At 41.4% G+C, this 26628-nt stretch overlaps 2 non-coding genes and 2 pseudogenes across 2 annotated transcripts; 2 read left to right on the forward strand and 2 right to left on the reverse strand.

Annotated features, from left to right (window-relative positions):
• Positions 1-5634: 5634 nt before the first annotated feature.
• On the reverse strand, positions 5635-5811 carry LOC140283422 (U2 spliceosomal RNA; annotated as a pseudogene).
• Positions 5812-10518: 4707 nt separating this feature from the next.
• On the forward strand, positions 10519-10709 carry LOC140283401 (U2 spliceosomal RNA). Its single transcript, XR_011910082.1, has one exon. It is a non-coding gene; the product is annotated as a U2 spliceosomal RNA (small nuclear RNA).
• Positions 10710-18231: 7522 nt separating this feature from the next.
• On the reverse strand, positions 18232-18408 carry LOC140283423 (U2 spliceosomal RNA; annotated as a pseudogene).
• A 4965-nt stretch (positions 18409-23373) lies between these two features.
• Positions 23374-23564, forward strand: LOC140283292 (U2 spliceosomal RNA). The gene has a single exon (XR_011910001.1). It is a non-coding gene; the product is annotated as a U2 spliceosomal RNA (small nuclear RNA).
• Positions 23565-26628: the final 3064 nt, after the last annotated feature.

Below are 26628 nucleotides of genomic sequence, written 5' to 3' on the forward strand. Positions count from 1 at the left end.
TTAATTTGCAGTATACCAAAGAACAACACTAAACCTTTAGGAATCCGAGAATAAGCTTCTTATCACCAGTTCTACACAATTTCGGATTTTGATATAAATGAATTCCTTCACTCAAACCAAGTTAAAACTGCTTTGTCCTTAATATTTATCCATGTCTGAATAGGTTTCAACAAAAAAGAAAGTATTATTTTGCAGTATACCAAAGAACAACACTAAACCTTTAGGAGTCCGAGAATAAGCTTCTTATCGCCAGTTCTACACAATTTCGGATTTTGATATAAAATGAATTCCTTCACTCAAACCAAGTTAAAACTGCTTTGTCCTTCATATTTATCCATGTCTGAATAGGTTTCAACAAAAAAGAAAGTATTACTTTGCAGCATACCAAAGAACAACACTAAACCTTTAGGAATCCGAGAATAAGCTTCTTATCACCAGTTCTACACAATTTCGGATTTTGATATCAAATGAATTCCTTCACTCAAACCAAGTTAAAACTGCTTTGTCCTTCATATTTATCCATGTCTGAATGGGTTTCAACAAAATAGAAAGTATTACTTTGCAGTATACCAAAGAACAACACTAAACCTTTAGGAATCTGAGAATAAACTTATTTCCACGAGTTCTACACAATTTCGGATTTTGATATAAAATGAATTCCTTCACTCAAACCAAGTTAAAACTGCTTTGTCCTTCATATTTATCCATGTCTGAATGGGTTTCAACAAAATAGAAAGTATTACTTTGCAGTATACCAAAGAACAACACTAAACCTTTAGGAATCTGAGAATAAACTTATTTCCACGAGTTCTACACAATTTCGGATTTTGATATAAAATGAATTCCTTCACTCAAACCAAGTGAAAACTGCTTTGTCATATTTTTCAGCAAGTATGGTCGGACATTCACACCTACTCACAGCCGAACACCTCCGCTCCCGCATTTGATGGTGTATAGTCGGGCATTCTCACCATTTCTCATCAGGTTTTTGCAAATTATGATGACATTCACACCTGCTTTTGATGTTGTATGGTTGGGCATTCGCACCTTTTTTTACCCATTTTTCAGGAATTATGGGTGGACATTCACACCATCTTACAGCTGAACACCTCCTCTCCCGCATATGATCATGTGCGGTTTGATATTCGAAAAATTTTCTTTCATGTTTTCTAGCAATTATTGATGGACATTGAGACCTTCTTGCAGCTGAACACCTCTGCTCCCGCTTTTGATGGTGTATAGTTGGGCTTTCGAGCCTTTTCTTCCCCGGTTTTTACAAATTATCGTTGGACATTCAGACCTTCTTGCAGCCGAAAACCTCCGCTCCCTCTTTTGATCATACATTGTCGGGCATTCGCACCTTTTCTTAACCACTTTTTACAAAACATGGTTGGACTTTCACACTTTCTTGTAGCCGAACACATCCCTTCCCGCTATTGATTGTGTACAGTCGGGTATTTTAACCTTTTCTTACCCGCTTTTTACCAACTACGGTCGGACATTCACACCTTCTTATGGCGGAACACCTCTGCTCCCTCTTTTGATGGTGTAGGTTCGGGCATTCGAACCTTTTCTTACCCGCTTTTTACAAACTATGCTCGGACATTCAAACCTTCTTGTAGCCGAACACATCCAGTCCTGCTTTTGATGATGTATGGTTGGGCATTCGCACCTTTTTTTTTACCCATTTTTGAGGAATTATGGGTGGACATTCACACCTTCTTGCAGCTGAACACCTCCTCTCCCACTTATGATCATGTGCGGTTGGATATTCGAACATTTTTTTTCATGTTTTCTAGCAATTATTGATGGACATTCAGACCTTCTTGCAGCTGAACACCTCCGCTCCCGCTTTTGATGGTGTATAGTCGGGCTTCCGAGCCTTTTCTTCCCCGGTTTTTACAAATTATGGTTGGACATTTAGACCTTCTTGCAGCCGAAAACCTCCGTTCCCTCTTTTGATCATACATTGTCCGGCATTCGCACCTTTTCTTACCCGCTTTTTACAAACCATGGTCGGACTTTCACACCTTTTAGTAGCCAAACAACTCCGCTCCCTCTTTTGATCATACATTGTCGGGCATTCGCACCTTTTCTTAACCACTTTTTACAAAACATGGTTGGACTTTCACACTTTCTTGTAGCCGAACACATCCCTTCCCGCTATTGATTGTGTACAGTCGGGTATTTTAACCTTTTCTTACCCGCTTTTTACCAATTATGGTCGGACATTCACACCTTCTTACAGCGGAACACCTCCGCTCCCTGTTTTGATCATTTATGGTCTGGCAATACTACCTTTTCTTACCCGTTTTTGAGTTATTATGGCTGGACATTCACAGCTTCTTGCAGCCGAACACCTCTTCTCCGGCTTTTGATGATGAATGGTCCGGCATTCTTACCTTTTCTAACACATTTTTCAGCAATTATTGTCGGTCATTCACACCTTTCTCATCAGCTTTTTACAAATTATGATCTGACATTCACACCTACTTGCAGCCGAACACCTCGGCTTCCGCTTTTGATGGTGTATATTTTGGCATTCGAACCTTTTCTTACCCGCTTTTTACCAACTATGGTCGGACATTCACACCTTCTTACAGCGGAACACCTCCGCTCCCTCTTTTGATGGTGTATGTTCTGGCATTCGAACCTTTTCTTACCCACTTTTTACAAACTATGCTCGGACATTCACACCTTCTTGCAGTGAAACACCTCCGCTCCCTCTTTTGATTGTGTATGTTCGGGCATTCGAACCTTTTCTTACCCGCCTTTTACAAACTATGGTCGGACATTCAAACCTTCTTGTGGCCGAACACATCCACTTCTGCTTGTGATGATGTATAGTTGGGCATTCACACCTTTTCTTACCCATTTTTCAGAAATTATTGGTGGACATTCAGACCTTCTTGCAGCTGAACACCTCCGCTCCCGCTTTTGATGGTGTATAGTCGGGCTTTCGAGCCTTTTCTTCAACGGTGTTTACAAATTATGGTTGGAAATTCAGACCTTGCAGCCGAACAACTCCGCTCCCTCTTTTGATCATACATTGTCGGGCATTCGCACCTTGTCTTACCCGCTTTTTACAAACCATGGTCGGACTTTCACACCTTCTTGTAGCCGAACAACTCCGCTCCCGCTATTGATTGTGTACAGTCCGGTTTTTTAACCTTTTCTTACCCGCTTTTTACCAACTATGGTCGGACATTCGCAGCATCTTACAGCGGAACACCTCCGCTCCCTCTTTTGATGGTGTATGTTCGGGCATTCGAACTTTTTCTTACCCGCTTTTTACAAACTATGGTTGGACATTCAAACCTTCTTGTAGCAGAACACATCCACTTCTTCTTTTGATGATGTATGGTTGGGCATTCGCACCTTTTCTTACCCATTTTTCAGGAATTATGGGTGGAATTATGGGTGGAACAGCTCTGCTCCCACTTTTGATTATGTTTGGTTGGATATTCGAACCTTTTCTTAACTGCTTTTTACAAACTTTGGTCGGACGTTCACACCTTCTTGCAGCCGAACACCTCCGCTTCCGCTTTTGATGGTATATATTCGGGCATTCGAACCTTTTCTTACCCACTTTTTACCATTTATGGTCGGACATTCACACCGTCTTTCAAGTGTAACACCTCCGCTCCCTCTTTTGATGGTGTATGTTCGGGCATTCGCACCTTTTCTTACCCGCTTTTTACAAACTATGGTCGTACATTCAAACCTTCTTGTAGCCGAAAACCTCCACTCCCTCTTTTGATCATACTTTGTCGGGCATTCGCACCTTTTCTTACCCGCTTTTTACAAACTATGCTCGGACATTCAAACCTTCTTGTAGCCAAACACATCCACTCCTGCTTTTGTTGATGTATGGTTGGGCATTCGAACCTACTTGTTGCCCGCTTTTTATTAATTATGGGTGGACATTCACACCTTGTCACAGCCAAACACCTCCGCTCCCTGTTTTGATCATGTATGGTTGGACATTCGCACCTTTTCTCACCCGCTTTTTGCAAACTATGGTCGGCCAATCACAGCTTCCTCTCCACCATACTTGTATGGTGGGATATTCACACCCACTTGCATCCGAAGATCTCCGCCCCCACTTTTGTTGATATTTAGTCGGTCATTCACACCTTACCCGTTTTCTTGCCGCCAAACACCTCTGATCTCGCTTTTGATGATGTAAGATTGGGCATTCAGACCTTGCTTTTCCTGCTTTTCACCAACTATAGATGGACATTCACACCTTCTTGCAGCCGAACACTTCCGCTCCACCTTTTAGGTTTCTATCACACCTTTTTTTTCACCGCATTTTATAGATTATGGTTGGAAATTCTCAACCACTCATCCGAAGACCTCTCCTCCCGCTTTTGTTAATATATTTGAACTTTAGTCAGACATTCACACCTACTTGTAGCCGAACACCACCTCTCTAGCTTTTGATGAGGTATGGTCCGGGATTCTTACCGTTTCTAACACATTTTTCAGCAATTATGGTAGGATATTCACACCTTCTTGCAGCTGAACACCTCCTCTCCCACTTATGATCATGTGCGGATTGATTTTCGAAAATTTTCTTTCATGTTTTCTAGCAATTAATTATGGACATTTAGACCTTCTTGCAGCTGAACACCTCCGCTCCCGCTTTTGATCATACATTGTCAGGCATTCGCACCTTGTCTTACCCGCTTTTTACAAACTTTAGTCGAACATTCACACATTTTTGCAGCCGAACACAGTTTTTTGCAGCCGAATTTGGGCATTCGCACCTTTTCATACCCACTTTTTACCAACTATGGTCGGACATTCACACCGTCTTACAGCGGAACACCTCCGCTCCCTCTTTTGACGGTGTATGTTCGGGCATTCGAACCTTTTCTTACCCGCTTTTTACAAACTATGCTCGGACATTCAAACCTTCTTGTAGCCGAACACATCCACTCCTGCTTTTGATGATGTATGGTATGGCATTCGAACCTACTTGTTGCCCGCTTTTCATTAATTATGGGTGGACATTCACACCTTGTCGCAGCCAAACACCCTGTTTCGATCATGTATGGTTGGACATTCGCACCTTTTCTCACCCGCTTTTTGCAAACTATGGTCGGCCATTCACAGCTTCCTCTCCACCATACTTGTATGGTGGGATATTCACACCCACTTGCATCCGAAGACCTCCGCCCCCACTTTTGTTGATATTTAGTCGGTCATTCGCACCTTACCCGCTTTTGGCAAACTATGGCCTTCTTGCAGCCAAAAACCTCTGATCTCGCTTTTGATGATGTAAGGTTGGGCATTCAGACCTTGCTTCACCTGCTTTTCACCAAATATAGTCGGACATTCACACCTTCTTGCAGCCGAACACTTCCGCTCCACCTTTTAGTTTTCTATGGGGCATTCACACCTTTATTTTCACCGCATTTTATAAAAACACCACAGGAACACCGTATTGAGGCTTTGTTCTGACCGCTCATTCGGTGTCGCGTTTCTTTCAAGCATTTCTCCTGGTTAGCCCGCACTCGGCTCGCTCCCAGAGCCGTGTTAAAGTCTACTTCGCATTCACTCTCTTTTCTCAGCAGACTAAAAGAAACTTCCATCCTGCACCGCTGTTAGCTTTTTCACAAGAGCAGAGGAGAGCGCACCGTTCCCAGCGGCACTGCAGTACCGGGTCGATGCTTGGAGTGAACGGAGCAAGCTCCTTTTTCAACTCCTATTGATAAAAATCCATTTAATATGTAGTCCTTGCATAGACATATCACATATTAAACTGATAAGTACAGATGGATTATGTGCAATTAGTAAAGAGAGTAGAGGACGATCTCTCTCGTTGGAAGTCCTTACCTATATCACTTATGGGGAGAGTTACAACCATTAAAATGATGATACTACCAAAAGTTAACTATTTGTTCTCAATGATCCCCATAAAACCATCTGCTACTTGGTTTAAGTCACTAGATTCTTGCATCTCCAAATTTCTGTGGAAAAACAAACCACCACGTATTAGTTTAAAAACCCTACAGAAGACCAAGGACAGTGGTGGATTAGATTTACCTCATTTTCAGCACTATTCCTTAGCCAATAGGTTACAATATATATCAAAATGGTTTAAACCTTGTTGTTGTCACAGTTCCCAGAGACGTTGTAATCGTTGAGGATTCTATATTCACCCCCTCATTAGAGGCACGTGTTGCAGATTGATGACACTGAATCTTCTTCTCTGTTCATTGCTGGCATCATTCCCAGCATCGTAAGTGTTCGTGGCATTGTTAGCCTCTTCTTCTGGATCTTGATATCGAGCATCCTTTTGTATTTCTGGTTTGTAAGTCCTCTCTCTTCGTTCACCGGAGTCTTCGTCTCTTTGTCCTTGAGTTTGGTGATTTTTTCTTCTTTTGATGCCTTGACACAGTGTGACAGGTGATACCACATGGGAGATCCTTTAACTTGGACTGCTGTCCCTGTGCTGCGAAATGGCTGTGCTGCTCAAATGGTCTCTCCTTCATCATATACACAGTTATTTATACATCACCTTCCACCATGAAGCGTTGTCCCTTTTTGTTTCTCTTTTTGTTCTTAAAATGCTGTTATAAATGTCTAAACCAATCCATTAAACTAGATCATTTTGGCAGTAAAGCGATCTACAATGTGCTTGGTCGCAAAGCTGCTCATCTGTGGTAATCAGCTCTTCAGAAAGGCATTCTTCAATTGATTTCACTCATTTTATGTAATAATTTTGTGATTTCCTACAAAACTACACTTCTTGTCCCATCTGTCTGAGTATTTAATATTGTCTGGGTCCCGTTAAAACATGTATTTTTCCCATCTAATTCCTTGTTTGCTTTAAAACAAGTATTCCCCATTTTCTATCCCTTCAGTAGCCAACCAGTTTGTATGGAGTACACTGGAGCAACTTGACTGATCAGTAAAACACTGCTTTTGTTGTCACCGCAAGGCTTCCCCCGTCGGTTGTTTCACTGAGACACTACTGAGTAACTACAACTCAACACAGTTTATACACATAACATTCATATACATACTAACAAACAAACAAACAATAATTTATCGCAATTTTCTCATCTCTGTTTGAACGTACACCCAGGTAAATATTCCTGTAGTCTTCTCATACCGACTATGGACCCATTCATTGTTTAACTTCACTGTTTTGCAAATCCTAATTGAATATTACACATTGACATTGAACTTTACTGGATAAGCAGGTCTTCATTGCATTCAGCAGCCTATATGTGAGCATTTATGTGTAAGCTGTTCTTCTTTGCATTTATCAGCAGCAAGCAATTCTTCACTGCACATGCATATGTAAATAGTAAAACAATTCCAATGTGTTAGCGAAACCTTCTATATCACAGTGGTTTCTAAGGTCTATTTTAAGTTCTTTGCCATCAGTGAGATGACATTGTTTACAAAGTGTGTCAAATTATCACTGAAGATCTTTTCAGGAATTTCAAATCTAGAAATGAGTTATTTTACGCGTGATTTTGCTACTGAGAGTGCATCTGCTTGTGCACATGGAAATATTTCAGACCATTTGGTAAAAACCTCTGTTGTCACTGAGCAGAATCGTTTCCCTTAACATTAATTTAGTTCAATGAAATCTACAAAATAATGAAATAATGAAATCCAAACAAATATGTTGAAAAAGATACACTGGCTTAGGGAATTATCTTCGTTTTGGTCTTAGATTGCCCTGTGGAATGTATTTTGCACATATTTGACCTGCTAGACAAAACTTTATTCATTTATTTATTCTAAAAAAATGTTTTTAATAATTAGTAAAATCATATGCTGTAAAAACCTGGTTCATTATTGCTTCCATCCCTCCTGTTGAGACATGACATGGTCCGTGGCTCAATACTGCAGCATATTTAAACAAATTCTTTGGCAGTATGGTTTTCCTTCCGGTCATTCATACGAGTCTATTGTAGATGGCAATTGAATAACATCTAATAATGCTAAAATATTTGTAGTTTATACATTTAGCTGTGGATGTCAACATACCTGTTTTTCCAATGCTGTGTTAACACATGTACAGTTGAGAAGGCATACTGACTGTCAGTGTAAACGTTAACAACCTTTTTGTTATTTAATTTACAAGCTTCAGTTAAAGCTACCAATTCGACTGCTTGAACAGAGTAATTTTTTGGTAGTGGTTGTTTTAAGAAAACTTCAGTTTCTGTTACTACTGCAAATCCTGTAGCATTTGTGCCATCAGGGTTTTTTTCCTTGATCTGTTGAATAAATATAGTTATTTCTGCATTTTCATAACGTATATCAGTTAAGTCTGGCCTGGGTAAAACACTGATGGTTATTTCTGGCTTTCCATCTGTGGGGTAGGTAGCAGTGTGGATGGATTAAGTGTAGCACATCTCTCGACAACAAGGTGTGGCTGTGAAAGAAGAACTGTTATGTAGGAGAGATGTCTGGTAAAGATATTTTGTTAAGTAACCATATCACAGCCACTGCATGAGGTACCTTAAGTGTTAATGGGTGAAATAACACCATTATTGTTGATGCCTGCACTGCCAATGGCTTCTGGCCATTGATTCAAAAGTACTATCTCGTCCCGTTTTCCCCCTTTCAGTGGACACTGGCCCCTAATTACCGCAATTCAGCAGGGGGTCTTTCATTAGGAGTACTGGACTCCCCCATGCACGGTTTCAGCTCCGACCCTGGACAGCGGAAAAAACGTTGAGATCTGGTTTGAGGACCCAATTGTTGAGAAAAGTCTCTCAATGAGACTCAGAGTTGCTGGAGTCAGTTAATGCAAAGGTTTAATCTTGCAGCAAGTTCAAGAATGTGTGTGTGTATGGGTGTATGTGTGCGAACGTGTGTGAGTTTGTGTGTGTGAGAGTTTAAAGAACCTGTTATCCACAGGCAGGCCTTAACTAGTATGGCACGGGTCCAGCCTGTCTCATCTTTTTTGGAAGGTCCAGCGCTCGGCCGTAACCCTTCTGTCTGTTTGGACTCTCACATACATTCGGTTAATCATAGAAAAACGAGAACAAAACTTTTTAGCCCCTTAAATTCATAAAACAGACATGGTGCAGTTATTTCCATTCTAGAAAATAAGAGTAATCACCACCATTCCTATAAATTCTGGATATTCTAACAATCTGAATCTTTTTTAAATGTTCGATGAAGCCCTTTGCTGTTCTGTTTAGAGACTGAGCTGATCATAAACCAAGTTTTGCTCTTGAACCAAGCTTCTAAACTCTTCACCTTTTTCATTTCTCAGTTAGTATTCACTTTAAAACTGATTAAAAGAAAAATTAAATGAATGCCTATCAACAAATGTGGGATCTAAACTCTAGTGCTTCCTCTAAAATAATTTCCTTTCTCAATTCAGAAATGTGTGTGTGTAAGTCACAACACCCGTGACACCAAAACGGCTTTCTTTTCTCTCTTTTCTCTACACTCTGCACTGTGAGCACACACAACAAATCAGAAAGGCTTTTTTCTCTCTTTTCTACATTATGGACTGTGGGGACACAAAACCGCTCTCTCTTTTTTTTTTTTTGATTGTGTGCCAGGGCGTTGTCTCACGTATTAGATTATGCTTAAGATACGAATGAGTTTATCAGTTACATCAGAATCCATACATACTGATCCTCCCGTAATAAAATGGTCAGATCTTATCAAACATACTTTGTTTCTTGTGACAAGTCAGCGAAACAGCGTATACACGTCAAGACACTGAATCAAGTTTGCCACAAGAACTCATAAGTTTGGCAGTATTGCTCTGCCGTCAGCAATCATACACCCTTAGGTGAAGGACACTTACACAACACATTCAAATCAAACAGTCAGACAACATACAAGAACCTATACCCCAGCCGGCATTGCTCCCTGCCTATTTTCCTACAACTCACTATGTGTGCGCACACCTTTATTCACAAACTCTTCAACTTATACTCTATTACCGAAGCTGCTACAGCTCGATTGGCCAAATACCCTTAGATCCTATTTCGGTGAATTTGACATCTGCCTTGCATGTAACAGATTAGCGGTTTAGCAGTTTTAATTTAGTTTGAGTGAAGGAATTCATTTTATAGCAAAATCCGAAATCGTGAAGAACTCATGGAAGTAAGCTTATTCTCGGATTCCTGAATCTTTAGATTTGCTCTTTCTTTTACTGCAAAGTACAACGTTGAGCAGCACTAATGAGTTGTTTCTATTTTTGGCAGGCTTTACCTTTGCGGATGAAGTCCTTTCTGTCTGTGCAAAAGAAATCTTGTTACTGTGCAGAGTGACTTCTCTGAGTAGAGTCGCCTTACTTGTTGCAACTGTGCCAATGTTCGAAGCTGGAGTGCAAAGTTGTTGCTTGAATGGTGCTCGCTGGAGCGTGCGGTAGTGTAAAGTTATACCATTTAAAAGGGCTGAAGAGTGCTCAGTGCAGCGGGTGGGCCGAGGTGCAAAGTGACACTATGGCCATAAAAAGAACACCGCTACAAGTGCGCATTGTGCCAGGAAGGGCCCTCGGACGTGAACCAGTGGACAGTTATCGCTTCTCGGCCTTTTGGCTAAGATCAAGTGTAGTATCTGTTCTTATTAGTTTAATGTCTGATGTGTCCTCTATGCGAGGACTACATATTAAATGGATTTGTATCAATAGGAGTTGAAAAAGGAGCTTGCTCCGTTCACTCCAAGCATCGACCCGGTACTGCAGTGCCGCTGGGAACGGTGCGCTCTCCTCTGCTCTTGTGAAAAAGCAAACAGCGGTGCAGGATGGAAGTTTCAGGGAGCCCAAGATGAAACTTTCTTTTAGTCTGCTGAGAAAAGAGAGTGAATGCGAAGTAGACTTTAACACAGTTCTGGGAGCGAGCCGAGTGCGGGCTAACCAGGAGAATTGCTTGAAAGAAACGCGACACCGAATGAGCGGTCAGAACAAAGCCTCAATACGGTGTTCCTGTGGTGTTTTTATAAAATGCGGTGAAAAAAAAGGTGTGAATGCCCCATAGAAAACTAAAAGGTGGAGCGGAAGTGTTCGGCTGCAAGAAGGTGTGAATGTCCGACTATATTTGGTGAAAAGCAGGTGAAGCAAGGTATGAATGCCCAACCTTACATCATCAAAAGCGAGATCAGAGGTTTTTGGCTGCAAGAAGGCCATAGTTTGCCAAAAGTGGGTAAGGTGCGAATGACCGACTAAATATCAACAAAAGTGGGGGCGGAGGTCTTCGGATGCAAGTGGGTGTGAATATCCCACCATAGAAGTATGGTGGAGAGGAAGCTGTGAATGGCCGACCATAGTTTGCAAAAAGCGGGTGAGAAAAGGTGCGAATGTCCAACCATACATGATCAAAACAGGGAGTGGAGGTGTTTGGCTGCGACAAGGTGTGAATGTCCACCCATAATTAATGAAAAGCGGGCAACAAGTAGGTTCGAATGCCCAACCATACATCATCAAAAGCAGGAGTGGATGTGTTCGGCTACAAGAAGGTTTGAATGTCCGAGCATAGTTTGCAAAAAGCGGGTAAGAAAAGGTTCGAATGCCTGAACATACATCATCAAAAGCAGGACTGGATGTGTTCGGCTACAAGAAGGTTTGAATGTCCGACCATAGTTGGTAAAAAGTGGGTATGAAAAGGTTCGAATGCCCAAAATCGGCTGAAAAAAACTGTGTTCGGCTGCAAAAAGGTGTGAATGTTTGACTAAAGTTTGTAAGACAAGGTTCGAATGCCTGACAATGTATGATCAAAAGCGGGAGCGGAGGTGTTCAGCTGCAAGAAGGTCTAAATGTCCATCATTAATTGCTAGAAAACATGAAAGAAAATTTTCGAAAATCAATCTGCTTATGATCATAAGTGGGAGAGGAGGTGTTCAGCTGCAAGAAGGTGTGAATGTCCTACCATAATTGCTGAAAAATGTGTTAGAAACGGTAGGAATGCCGGACCATACATAGTCAAAAGCTAGAGAGGTGGTGTTCGGCTGCAAGTAGGTGTGAATGTCTGACTAAAGTTCAAATATATTAACAAAAGCGGGAGGAGAGGTCTTCGGATGAGTGGTTGAGAATTTCCAACCATAATCTATAAAATGCGGTGAAAAAAAAGGTGTGATAGAAACCTAAAAGGTGGAGCGGAAGTGTTCGGCTGCAAGAAGGTGTGAATGTCCGTCTATAGTTGGTGAAAAGCAGGAAAAGCAAGGTCTGAATGCCCAATCTTACATCATCAAAAGCGAGATCAGAGGTGTTTGGCTGCAAGAAAACGGGTAAGGTGTGAATGACCGACTAAATATCAACAAAAGTGGGGGCGGAGGTCTTCGGATGCAAGTGGGTGTGAATATCCCACCATACAAGTATGGTGGAGAGGAAGCTGTGAATGTCCGACCATGGTTTGTAAAACGCGTGTAAGACAAGGTCTGAATGTCCACCAATAATTACTGAAAAATGGGTAAGAAAAGGTGTGAATGCCCAACTATACATCATCAAAAGCAGAAGTGGATGTGTTCGGCCACAAGAAGGTTTGAATGTCCGACCATAGTTTGTAAAAGGCGGGTAAGAAAAGGTTTGAATGCCCGAACATACACAATCAAAAGAGGGAGCGGAGGTGTTTCGCTGCAAGAAGGTGTGAATGTCCGAGCATAGTTTGTAAAAAGTGGGTAAGAAAAGGTTCGAATGCCCGAACATACACCATCAAAAGAGGGAGCGGAGGTGTTCCGCTGTAAGAAGGTGTGAATGTCCAACCATAGTTGGTAAAAAGCGGGTAAGAAAAGGTTAAAATACCCGACTCTACACAATCAATAGCGGGAGCGGAGTTGTTCGGCTGCAAGTAGGTCTGAATGTCCACCCATAATTAATGAAAAGCGGGCAACAAGTAGGTTCGAATGCCCAACCATACATCAACAAAAGCAGGAGTGGATGTGTTTGGCTACAAGAAGGTTTGAATGTCCGAGCATAGTTTGTAGAAAGCGGGTAAGAAAAGGTGCGAATGCCCGACAATGTATGATCAAAAGAGGGAGTGGAGGTTTTCGGCTACAAGAAGGTTTGAATGTCCAACCATAGTTTGTAAAAAGCGGGTAAGAAAAGGTGCGAATGCCCGAAAATACACCATAAAAAGAGGGAGCGGAGGTGTTACACTTGAAAGACGGTGTGAATGTCCGACCATAGTTGGTAAAAAGTGGGTAAGAAAAGGTTCGAATGCCCGAATATATACCATCAAAAGCGGAAGCGGAGGTGTTCGGCTGCAAGAAGGTGTGAACGTCCGACCAAAGTTTGTAAAAAGCAGTTAAGAAAAGGTTCGAATATCCAACCAAACATAATCAAAAGTGGGAGCAGAGCTGTTCGACTGCAAGTAGGTGTGAATATCCACCCATAATTCCTGAAAAATGGGTAAGAAAAGGTGCGAATGCCCAACCATACATCATCAAAAGCAGGAGTGGATGTGTTCGGCTACAAGAAGGTTTGAATGTCCGAGCATAGTTTGTAAAAAGCGGGTAAGAAAAGGTTCGAATGCCCGAATATATACCATCAAAAGAGGGAGCGGAGGTGTTACACTTGAAAGACGGTGTGAATGTCCGACCATAGTTGGTAAAAAGCGGGTAAGAAAAGGTTCGAATGCCCGAATATATACCATCAAAAGCGGAAACGGAGGTGTTCGGCTGCAAGAAGGTGTGAACGTCCGACCAAAGTTTGTAAAAAGCAGTTAAGAAAAGGTTCGAATATCCAACCAAACATAATCAAAAGTGGGAGCAGAGCTGTTCGACTGCAAATAGGTGTGAATGTCCACCCATAATTCCTGAAAAATGGGTAAGAAAAGGTGCGAATGCCCAACCATACATCATCAAAAGAAGAAGTGGATGTGTTCTGCTACAAGAAGGTTTGAATGTCCGACCATAGTTTGTAAAAAGTGGGTAAGAAAAAGTTCGAATGCCCGAACATACACCATCAAAAGAGGGAGCGGAGGTGTTCCGCTGTAAGACGGTGTGAAAGTCCGACCATAATTGGTAAAAAGCGGGTAAGAAAAGGTTAAAATACCCGACTGTACACAATCAATAGCGGGAGCGGAGTTGTTCGGCTACAAGAAGGTGTGAAAGTCCGACCATGGTTTGTAAAACGCGGGTAAGACAAGGTGCGAATGCCCGACAATGTATGATCAAAAGAGGGAGCGGAGGTGTTTGGCTGCAAGGTCTGAATTTCCAACCATAATTTGTAAACACCGTTGAAGAAAAGCCTCGAAAGCCCGACTATACACCATCAAAAGCGGGAGCAGAGGGGTTCAGCTGCAAGAAGGTCTGAATGTCCACCAATAATTATTGAAAAATGGGTAAGAAAAGGTGTGAATGCCCAACTATACATCATCAAAAGCACAAGTGGATGTGTTCGGCCACAAGAAGGTTTGAATGTCCGAGCATAGTTTGTAAAAAGCGGGTAAGAAAAGGTTCGAATGCCAGAATATACACCATCAAAAACGGAAGCCGAGGTGTTCGGCTGCAAGTAGGTGTGAATGTCAGATCATAATTTGCAAAAAGCTGATGAGAAAGGTGTGAATGACCGACATTAATTACTGAAAAACGGGTAAGAAAAGGTAGTATTGCCAGACCATAAATGATCAAAAGAGGGAGCGGAGGTGTTCCGCTGTAAGAAGGTGTGAATGTCCGACCATAATTGGTAAAAAAGCGGGTAAGAAAAGGTTAAAATACCCGACTGTACACAATCAATAGCGGGAGCGGAGTTGTTTGGCTACTAAAAGGTGTGAAAGTCCAACCATACATCCTCAAAAGCAGAACTGGATGTGTTCGGCTACAAGAAGGTTTGAATGTCCGACCATAGTTTGTAAAAAGCGGGTAAGAAAAGGTTCGAATGCCCGAACCTACACCATCAAAAGAGGGAGCGGAGGTGTTCCGCCATAAGAAGGTGTGAATGTCCGACCGTAGTTGGTAAAAAGCGGGTAAGAAAAGGTTAAAATACCCGACTGTACACAATCAATAGCGGGAGCGAATGTTTTCGGCTACAAGAAGGTGTGAAAGTCCGACCATGTTTTGTAAAAAGCGGGTAAGAAAAGGTGCGAATGCCCGACAATGTATGATCAAAAGAGGGAGCGGAGGTTTTCGGCTAAAAGAAGGTCTGAATGTCCAACCATAATTTGTAAAAACCGGGGAAGAAAAGGCTTGAAAGCCCGACTATACACCATCAAAAGCGGGAGCAGAGGGGTTCAGCTGCAAGAAGGTCTGAAATGTCCATCAATAATTGCTAGAAAACATGAAAGAAAATTTTCGAATATCAAACCGCACATGATCATAAGTGGGAGCGGAGGTGTTTAGCTGCAAGAAGGTGTGAATGTCCACCCATAATTCCTCAAAAATGGGTAAAAAAAAAAGGTGCGAATGCCCAACCATACATCATCAAAAGCAGGTGTGAATGTCAGATCATAATTTGCAAAAACCTGATGAGAAATGGTGAGAATGCCCGACTATACACCATCAAATGCGGGAGCGGAGGTGTTCGGCAGGTTTAGTGTTGTTCTTTGGTATACTGCAAAATAATACTTTCTATTTTGTTGAAACCGATTAAGTTAAAACTGCTTTGTCCTTCATATTTATCCATGTCATAATAGCTTTAAACAAAAAAGAACGTTGTACTTTGCAGGATAGGAAAGAACAACTCTAAACCTTTTCAGGAATCCGAGAATAAGCTTCTTATCACCAGTTCTACACAATTTCGGATTTTGATATAAAATTAATTCCTTCACTCAAACCAAGTTAAAACTGCTTTGTCCTTCATATTTATCCATGTCTGAATAGGTTTCAACAAAAAAGAAAGTATTAATTTGCAGTATACCAAAGAACAACACTAAACCTTTAGGAATCCGAGAATAAGCTTCTTATCACCAGTTCTACACAATTTCGGATTTTGATATAAAATGAATTCCTTCACTCAAACCAAGTTAAAACTGCTTTGTCCTTCATATTTATTCATGTCTAAATAGCTTTAAACAAAAAAGAACGTTGTACTTTGCAGGATAGGAAAGAACAACTCTAAACCTTTTCAGGAATCCGAGAATAAGCTTCTTATCAGCAGTTCTACACAATTTCGGATTTTGATATAAAATGAATTCCTTCACTCAAACCAAGTTAAAACTGCTTTGTCCTTAATATTTATCCATGTCTGAATAGGTTTCAACAAAAAAGAAAGTATTACTTTGCAGTATACCAAAGAACAACACTAAACCTTTAGGAGTCCGAGAATAAGCTTCTTATCACCAGTTCTACACAATTTCGGATTTTGATATAAAATGAATTCCTTCACTCAAACCAAGTTAAAACTGCTTTGTCCTTCATATTTATCCATGTCTGAATGGGTTTCAACAAAATAGAAAGTATTACTTTGCAGTATACCAAAGAACAACACTAAACCTTTAGGAATCCGAGAATAAACTTATTTCCACGAGTTCTACACAATTTCGGATTTTGATATAAAATGAATTCCTTCACTCAAACCAAGTGAAAACTGCTTTGTCATATTTTTCAGCAAGTATGGTGGGACATTCACACCTACTCACAGCCGAACACCTCCGCTCCCGCATTTGATGGTGTATAGTCGGGCATTCTCACCATTTCTCATCAGGTTTTTGCAAATTATGATGACATTCACACCTGCTTTTGATGTTGTATGGTTGGGCATTCGCACCTTTTTTTACCCATTTTTCAGGAATTATGGGTGGACATTCACACCATCTTACAGCTGAACACCTCCTCTCCCGCATATGATCATGTGCGGTTTGATATTCGAAAAATTTTCTTTCATGTTTTCTAGCAATTATTGATGGACATTGAGACCTTCTTGCAGCTGAACACCTCTGCTCCCGCTTTTGATGGTGTATAGTTGGGCTTTCGAGCCTTTTCTTCCCCGGTTTTTACAAATTATCGTTGGACATTCAGACCTTCTTGCAGCCGAAAACCTCCGCTCCCTCTTTTGATCATACATTGTCGGGCATTCGCACCTTTTCTTAACCACTTTTTACAAAACATGGTTGGACTTTCAAACTTTCTTGTAGCCGAACACATCCCTTCCCGCTATTGATTGTGTACAGTCGGGTATTTTAACCTTTTCTTACCCGCTTTTTACCAACTACGGTCGGACATTCACACCTTCTTATGGCGGAACACCTCCGCTCCCTCTTTTGATGGTGTAGGTTCGGGCATTCGAACCTTTTCTTACCCGCTTTTTACAAACTATGCTCGGACATTCAAACCTTCTTGTAGCCGAACACATCCAGTCCTGCTTTTGATGATGTATGGTTGGGCATTCGCACCTTTTTTTTACCCATTTTTAAGGAATTATGGGTGGACATTCACACCTTCTTGCAGCTGAACACCTCTTCTCCCACTTATGATCATGTGCGGTTGGATATTCGAACATTTTTTTTCATGTTTTCTAGCAATTATTGATGGACATTCAGACCTTCTTGCAGCTGAACACCTCCGTTCCCTCTTTTGATCATACATTGTCCGGCATTCGCACCTTTTCTTACCCGCTTTTTACAAACTATGCTCGGACATTCAAACCTTCTTGTAGCCGAACACATCCACTCCTGCTTTTGATGATGTATGGTATGGCATTCGAACCTACTTGTTGCCCGCTTTTCATTAATTATGGGTGGACATTCACACCTTGTCGCAGCCAAACACCCTGTTTCGATCATGTATGGTTGGACATTCGCACCTTTTCTCACCCGCTTTTTGCAAACTATGGTCGGCCATTCACAGCTTCCTCTCCACCATACTTGTATGGTGGGATATTCACACCCACTTGCATCCGAAGACCTCCGCCCCCACTTTTGTTGATATTTAGTCGGTCATTCGCACCTTACCCGCTTTTGGCAAACTATGGCCTTCTTGCAGCCAAAAACCTCTGATCTCGCTTTTGATGATGTAAGGTTGGGCATTCAGACCTTGCTTCACCTGCTTTTCACCAAATATAGTCGGACATTCACACCTTCTTGCAGCCGAACACTTCCGCTCCACCTTTTAGTTTTCTATGGGGCATTCACACCTTTATTTTCACCGCATTTTATAAAAACACCACAGGAACACCGTATTGAGGCTTTGTTCTGACCGCTCATTCGGTGTCGCGTTTCTTTCAAGCATTTCTCCTGGTTAGCCCGCACTCGGCTCGCTCCCAGAGCCGTGTTAAAGTCTACTTCGCATTCACTCTCTTTTCTCAGCAGACTAAAAGAAACTTCCATCCTGCACCGCTGTTAGCTTTTTCACAAGAGCAGAGGAGAGCGCACCGTTCCCAGCGGCACTGCAGTACCGGGTCGATGCTTGGAGTGAACGGAGCAAGCTCCTTTTTCAACTCCTATTGATAAAAATCCATTTAATATGTAGTCCTTGCATAGACATATCACATATTAAACTGATAAGTACAGATGGATTATGTGCAATTAGTAAAGAGAGTAGAGGACGATCTCTCTCGTTGGAAGTCCTTACCTATATCACTTATGGGGAGAGTTACAACCATTAAAATGATGATACTACCAAAAGTTAACTATTTGTTCTCAATGATCCCCATAAAACCATCTGCTACTTGGTTTAAGTCACTAGATTCATGCATCTCCAAATTTCTGTGGAAAAACAAACCACCACGTATTAGTTTAAAAACCCTACAGAAGACCAAGGACAGTGGTGGATTAGATTTACCTCATTTTCAGCACTATTCCTTAGCCAATAGGTTACAATATATATCAAAATGGTTTAAACCTTGTTGTTGTCACAGTTCCCAGAGACGTTGTAATCGTTGAGGATTCTATATTCACCCCCTCATTAGAGGCACGTGTTGCAGATTGATGACACTGAATCTTCTTCTCTGTTCATTGCTGGCATCATTCCCAGCATCGTAAGTGTTCGTGGCATTGTTAGCCTCTTCTTCTGGATCTTGATATCGAGCATCCTTTTGTATTTCTGGTTTGTAAGTCCTCTCTCTTCGTTCACCGGAGTCTTCGTCTCTTTGTCCTTGAGTTTGGTGATTTTTTCTTCTTTTGATGCCTTGACACAGTGTGACAGGTGATACCACATGGGAGATCCTTTAACTTGGACTGCTGTCCCTGTGCTGCGAAATGGCTGTGCTGCTCAAATGGTCTCTCCTTCATCATATACACAGTTATTTATACATCACCTTCCACCATGAAGCGTTGTCCCTTTTTGTTTCTCTCTTTGTTCTTAAAATGCTGTTATAAATGTCTAAACCAATCCATTAAACTAGATCATTTTGGCAGTAAAGCGATCTACAATGTGCTTGGTCGCAAAGCTGCTCATCTGTGGTAAACAGCTCTTCAGAAAGGCATTCTTCAATTGATTTCACTAATTTTATGTAATAATTTTGTGATTTCCTACAAAACTACACTTCTTCTCCCATCTGTCTGAGTATTTAATATTGTCTGGGTCCCGTTAAAACATGTATTTTTCCCATCTAATTCCTTGTTTGCTTTAAAACAAGTATTCCCCATTTTCTATCCCTTCAGTAGCCAACCAGTTTGTATGGAGTACACTGGAGCAACTTGACTGATCAGTAAAACACTGCTTTTGTTGTCACCGCAAGGCTTCCCCCGTCGGTTGTTTCACTGAGACACTACTGAGTAACTACAACTCAACACAGTTTATACACATAACATTCATATACATACTAACAAACAAACAAACAATAATTTATCGCAATTTTCTCATCTCTGTTTGAACGTACACCCAGGTAAATATTCCTGTAGTCTTCTCATACCGACTATGGACCCATTCATTGTTTAACTTCACTGTTTTGCAAATCCTAATTGGATATTACACATTGACAGGTCTTCATTGCATTCAGCAGCCTATATGTGAGCATTTATGTGTAAGCTGTTCTTCTTTGCATTTATCAGCAGCAAGCAATTCTTCACTGCACATGCATATGTAAATAGTAAAACAATTCCAATGTGTTAGCGAAACCTTCTATATCACAGTGGTTTCTAAGGTCTATTTTAAGTTCTTTGCCATCAGTGAGATGACATTGTTTACAAAGTGTGTCAAATTATCACTGAAGATCTTTTCAGGAATTTCAAATCTAGAAATGAGTTATTTTACGCGTGATTTTGCTACTGAGAGTGCATCTGCTTGTGCACATGGAAATATTTCAGACCATTTGGTAAAAACCTCTGTTGTCACTGAGCAGAATCGTTTCCCTTAACATTAATTTAGTTCAATGAAATCTACAAAATAATGAAATAATGAAATCCAAACAAATATGTTGAAAAAGATACACTGGCTTAGGGAATTATCTTCGTTTTGGTCTTAGATTGCCCTGTGGAATGTATTTTGCACATATTTGACCTGCTAGACAAAACTTTATTCATTTATTTATTCTAAAAAAATGTTTTTAATAATTAGTAAAACCATATGCTGTAAAAACCTGGTTCATTATTGCTTCCATCCCTCCTGTTGAGACATGACATGGTCCGTGGCTCAATACTGCAGCATATTTAAACAAATTCTTTGGCAGTATGGTTTTCCTTCCGGTCATTCATACGAGTCTATTGTAGATGGCAATTGAATAACATCTAATAATGCTAAAATATTTGTAGTTTATACATTTAGCTGTGGATGTCAACATACCTGTTTTTCCAATGCTGTGTTAACACATGTACAGTTGAGAAGGCATACTGACTGTCAGTGTAAACGTTAACAACCTTTTTGTTATTTAATTTACAAGCTTCAGTTAAAGCTACCAATTCGACTGCTTGAACAGAGTAATTTTTTGGTAGTGGTTGTTTTAAGAAAACTTCAGTTTCTGTTACTACTGCAAATCCTGTAGCATTTGTGCCATCAGGGTTTTTTTCCTTGATCTGTTGAATAAATATAGTTATTTCTGCATTTTCATAATGTATATCAGTTAAGTCTGGCCTGGGTAAAACACTGATGGTTATTTCTGACATGCAATCATGAGGCTTTCCATCTGTGGGGTAGGTAGCAGTGTGGATGGATTAAGTGTAGCACATCTCTCGACAACAAGGTGTGGCTGTGAAAGAAGAACTGTTATGTAGGAGAGATGTCTGGTAAAGATATTTTGTTAAGTAACCATATCACAGCCACTGCATGAGGTACCTTAAGTGTTAATGGGTGAAATAACACCATTATTGTTGATGCCTGCACTGCCAATGGCTTCTGGCCATTGATTCAAAAGTACGATCTCGTCCCTTTTTCCCCCTTTCAGTGGACACTGGCCCCTAATTACCGCAATTCAGCAGGGGGTCTTTCATTAGGAGTACTGGACTCCCCCGTGCACGGTTTCAGCTCCGACCCTGGACAGCGGAAAAAACGTTGAGATCTGGTTTGAGGACCCAATTGTTGAGAAAAGTCTCTCAATGAGACTCAGAGTTGCTGGAGTCAGTTAATGCAAAGGTTTAATCTTGCAGCAAGTTCAAGAATGTGTGTGTGTATGGGTGTATGTGTGCGAACGTGTGTGAGTTTGTGTGTGTGAGAGTTTAAAGAACCTGTTATCCACAGGCAGGCCTTAACTAGTATGGCACGGGTCCAGCCTGTCTCATCTTTTTTGGAAGGTCCAGCGCTCGGCCGTAACCCTTCTGTCTGTTTGGGCTCTCACATACATTCGGTTAATCATAGAAAAACGAGAACAAAACTTTTTAGCCCCTTAAATTCATAAAACAGACATGGTGCAGTTATTTCCATTCTAGAAAATAAGAGTAATCACCACCATTCCTATAAATTCTAGATATTCTAACAATCTGAATCTTTTTTAAATGTTCGATGAAGCCCTTTGCTGTTCTGTTTAGAGACTGAGCTGATCATAAACCAAGTTTTGCTCTTGAACCAAGCTTCTAAACTCTTCACCTTTTTCATTTCTCAGTTAGTATTCACTTTAAAACTGATTAAAAGAAAAATTAAATGAATGCCTATAAACAAATGTGGGATCTAAACTCTAGTGCTTCCTCTAAAATAATTTCCTTTCTCAATTCAGAAATGTGTGTGTGTAAGTCACAACACCCGTGACACCAAAACGGCTTTCTTTTCTCTCTTTTCTCTACACTCTGCACTGTGAGCACACACAACAAATCAGAAAGGCTTTTTTCTCTCTTTTCTACATTATGGACTGTGGGGACACAAAACCGCTCTCTCTTTTTTTTTTTTTGATTGTGTGCCAGGGCGTTGTCTCACGTATTAGATTATGCTTAAGATACGAATGAGTTTATCAGTCACATCAGAATCCATACATACTGATCCTCCCGTAATAAAATGGTCGGATCTTATCAAACATACTTTGTTTCTTGTGACAAGTCAGCGAAACAGCGTATACACGTCAAGACACTGAATCAAGTTTGCCACAAGAACTCATAAGTTTGGCAGTATTGCTCTGCCGTCAGCAATCATACACCCATTTTATTTTCATGAGACATGTGCAGGCACCTGTTCATCTACTGTTCTATCACTATGAATTAGTTTATCTATTATCAATAAGGATACTTCTACAACTACTATCAAAGTATGTCCGGACTTCTTATGTTGTCAGTTGCTATATATGAATAAGTGGGTTGCTACTGAAAAGCATTAAGCATGTCACACAGCCCAAACATATAACATTTCAGGACACACCACACAGTTAACAACCACAGTGAAGCGTGTCAAAGCCCAAACATGTAACATTCAACAGGACACTTACACAACACATTCAAATCAAACAGTCAGACAACATACAAGAACCTATACCCCAGCCGGCATTGCTCCCTGCCTATTTTCCTACAACTCACTATGTGTGCGCACACCTTTATTCACAAACTCTTCAACTTATACTCTTTTACCGAAGCTGCTACAGCTCGATTGGCCAAATACCCTTAGATCCTATTTCGGTGAATTTGACATCTGCCTTGCATGTAACAGATTAGCGGTTTAGCAGTTTTAATTTAGTTTGAGTGAAGGAATTCATTTTATAGCAAAATCCGAAATCGTGAAGAACTCATGGAAGTAAGCTTATTCTCGGATTCCTGAATCTTTAGATTTGCTCTTTCTTTTACTGCAAAGTACAACGTTGAGCAGCACTAATGAGTTGTTTCTATTTTTGGCAGGCTTTACCTTTGCGGATGAAGCCCTTTCTGTCTGTGCAAAAGAAATCTTGTTACTGTGCAGAGTGACTTCTCTGAGTAGAGTCGCCTTACTTGTTGCGACTGTGCCAATGTTCGAAGCTGGAGTGCAAAGTTGTTGCTTGAATGGTGCTCGCTGGAGCGTGCGGTAGTGTAAAGTTATACCATTTAAAAGGGCTGAAGAGTGCTCAGTGCAGCGGGTGGGCGGAGGTGCAAAGTGAAACTATGGCCATAAAAAGAACACCGCTACAAGTGCGCATTGTGCCAGGAAGGGCCCTCGGACGTGAACCAGTGGACAGTTATCGCTTCTCGGCCTTTTGGCTAAGATCAAGTGTAGTATCTGTTCTTATTAGTTTAATGTCTGATGTGTCCTCTATGCGAGGACTACATATTAAATGGATTTGTATCAATAGGAGTTGAAAAAGGAGCTTGCTCCGTTCACTCCAAGCATCGACCCGGTACTGTAGTGCCCCTGGGAACGGTGCGCTCTCCTCTGCTCTTGTGAAAAAGCAAACAGCGGTGCAGGATGGAAGTTTCAGGGAGCCCAAGATGAAACTTTCTTTTAGTCTGCTGAGGAAAGAGAGTGAATGCGAAGTAGACTTTAACCCAGTTCTGGGAGCGAGCCGAGTGCGGGCTAACCAGGAGAATTGCTTGAAAGAAACGCGACACCGAATGAGCGGTCAGAACAAAGCCTCAATACGGTGTTCCTGTGGTGTTTTTATAAAATGCGGTGAAAAAAAAGGTGTGAATGCCCCATAGAAAACTAAAAAGTGGAGCGGAAGTGTTCGGCTGCAAGAAGGTGTGAATGTCCGACTATATTTGGTGAAAAGCAGGTGAAGCAAGGTATGAATGCCCAACCTTACATCATCAAAAGCGAGATCAGAGGTTTTTGGCTGCAAGAAGGCCATAGTTTGCCAAAAGTGGGTAAGGTGCAAATGACCGACTAAATATCAACAAAAGTGGGGGCGGAGGTCTTCGGATGCAAGTGGGTGTGAATATCCCACCATAGAAGTATGGTGGAGAGGAAGCTGTGAATGGCCGACCATAGTTTGCAAAAAGCGGGTGAGAAAAGGTGCGAATGTCCAACCATACATGATCAAAACAGGGAGCGGAGGTGTTTGGCTGCGACAAGGTGTGAATGTCCACCCATAATTAATGAAAAGCGGGCAACAAGTAGGTTCGAATGCCCAACCATACATCATCAAAAGCAGGAGTGGATGTGTTCAGCTACAAGAAGGTTTGAATGTCCGAGCATAGTTTGTAAAAAGCGGGTAAGAAAAGGTTCGAATGCCTGAACATACATCATCAAAAGCAGGACTGGATGTGTTCGGCTACAAGAAGGTTTGAATGTCCGAGCATAGTTTGTAAAAAGTGGGTATGAAAAGGTTCGAATGCCCAAAATCGGCTGAAAAAAACTGTGTTCGGCTGCAAAAAGGTGTGAATGTTTGACTAAAGTTTGTAAGACAAGGTTCGAATGCCTGACAATGTATGATCAAAAGCGGGAGCGGAGGTGTTCAGCTGCAAGAAGGTCTAAATGTCCATCATTAATTGCTAGAAAACATGAAAGAAAATTTTCGAAAATCAATCTGCATATGATCATAAGTGGGAGAGGAGGTGTTCAGCTGCAAGAAGGTGTGAATATCCTACCATAATTGCTGAAAAATGTGTTAGAAACGGTAGGAATGCCGGACCATACATCATCAAAAGCTAGAGAGGTGGTGTTCGGCTGCAAGTAGGTGTGAATGTCTGACTAAAGTTCAAATATATTAACAAAAGCGGGAGGAGAGGTCTTCGGATGAGTGGTTGAGAATTTCCAACCATAATCTATAAAATGCGGTGAAAAAAAAGGTGTGATAGAAACCTAAAAGGTGGAGCGGAAGTGTTCGGCTGCAAGAAGGTGTGAATGTCCGTCTATAGTTGGTGAAAAGCAGGAAAAGCAAGGTCTGAATGCCCAATCTTACATCATCAAAAGCGAGATCAGAGGTGTTTGGCTGCAAGAAAACGGGTAAGGTGTGAATGACCGACTAAATATCAACAAAAGTGGGGGCGGAGGTCTTCGGATGCAAGTGGGTGTGAATATCCCACCATACAAGTATGGTGGAGAGGAAGCTGTGAATGTCCAACCATGGTTTGTAAAACGCGGGTAAGACAAGGTGCGAATGTCCGACAATGTATGATCAAAAGAGGGAGCGGAGGTGTTCGGCTGCAAGGTCTGAATTTCCACCAATAATTACTGAAAAATGGGTAAGAAAAGGTGTGAATGCCCAAATATACATCATCAAAAGCAGAAGTGGATGTGTTCGGCCACAAGAAGGTTTGAATGTCCGACCATAGTTTGTAAAAGGCGGGTAAGAAAAGGTTTGAATGCCCGAACATACACAATCAAAAGAGGGAGCGGAGGTGTTTCGCTGCAAGAAGGTGTGAATGTCCGAGCATAGTTTGTAAAAAGTGGGTAAGAAAAGGTTCGAATGCCCGAACATACACCATCAAAAGAGGGAGCGGAGGTGTTCCGCTGAAAGAAGGTGTGAATGTCCAACCATAGTTGGTAAAAAGCGGGTAAGAAAAGGTTAAAATACCCGACTCTACACAATCAATAGCGGGAGCGGAGTTGTTCGGCTAAAAGAAGGTGTGAAAGTCCGACCATGGTTTGTAAAAAGCGGGTAAGAAAAGGTTCGAATGCAAAAATATACACCATCAAAAGCGGAAGCCGAGGTGTTCGGCTGCAAGTAGGTCTGAATGTCCACCCATAATTAATGAAAAGCGGGCAACAAGTAGGTTCGAATGCCCAACCATACATCAACAAAAGCAGGAGTGGATTTGTTTGGCTACAAGAAGGTTTGAATGTCCGAGCATAGTTTGTAGAAAGCGGGTAAGAAAAGGTGCGAATGCCCGACAATGTATGATCAAAAGAGGGAGTGGAGGTTTTCGGCTACAAGAAGGTTTGAATGTCCAACCATAGTTTGTAAAAAGCGGGTAAGAAAAGGTGCGAATGCCCGAAAATACACCATCAAAAGAGGGAGCGGAGGTGTTCCGCTGTAAGATGGTGCGAATGTCCGAACATAGTTGGTAAAAAGCGGGTAAGAAAAGGTTCGAATGCCCGAATATATACCATCAAAAGCGGAAACGGAGGTGTTCGGCTGCAAGAAGGTGTGAACGTCCGACCAAAGTTTGTAAAAAGCAGTTTAGAAAAGGTTCGAATATCCAACCAAACATAATCAAAAGTGGGAGCAGAGCTGTTCGACTGCAAATAGGTGTGAATGTCCACCCATAATTCCTGAAAAATGGGTAAGAAAAGGTGCGAATGCCCAACCATACATCATCAAAAGAAGAAGTGGATGTGTTCTGCTACAAGAAGGTTTGAATGTCCGACCATAGTTTGTAAAAAGTGGGTAAGAAAAAGTTCGAATGCCCGAACATACACCATCAAAAGAGGGAGCGGAGGTGTTTCGCTGCAAGAAGGTGTGAATGTCCGAGCATAGTTTGTAAAAAGTGGGTAAGAAAAGGTTCGAATGCCAAAATATACACCATCAAAAACGGAAGCCGAGGTGTTCGGCTG

The sequence above is a fragment of the Leuresthes tenuis genome, unplaced genomic scaffold (genome assembly GCF_036924035.1).
Source record: "Leuresthes tenuis unplaced genomic scaffold, fLeuTen1.0.hap1 SCAF_23, whole genome shotgun sequence".
NCBI lineage: Eukaryota > Metazoa > Chordata > Actinopteri > Atheriniformes > Atherinopsidae > Leuresthes > Leuresthes tenuis.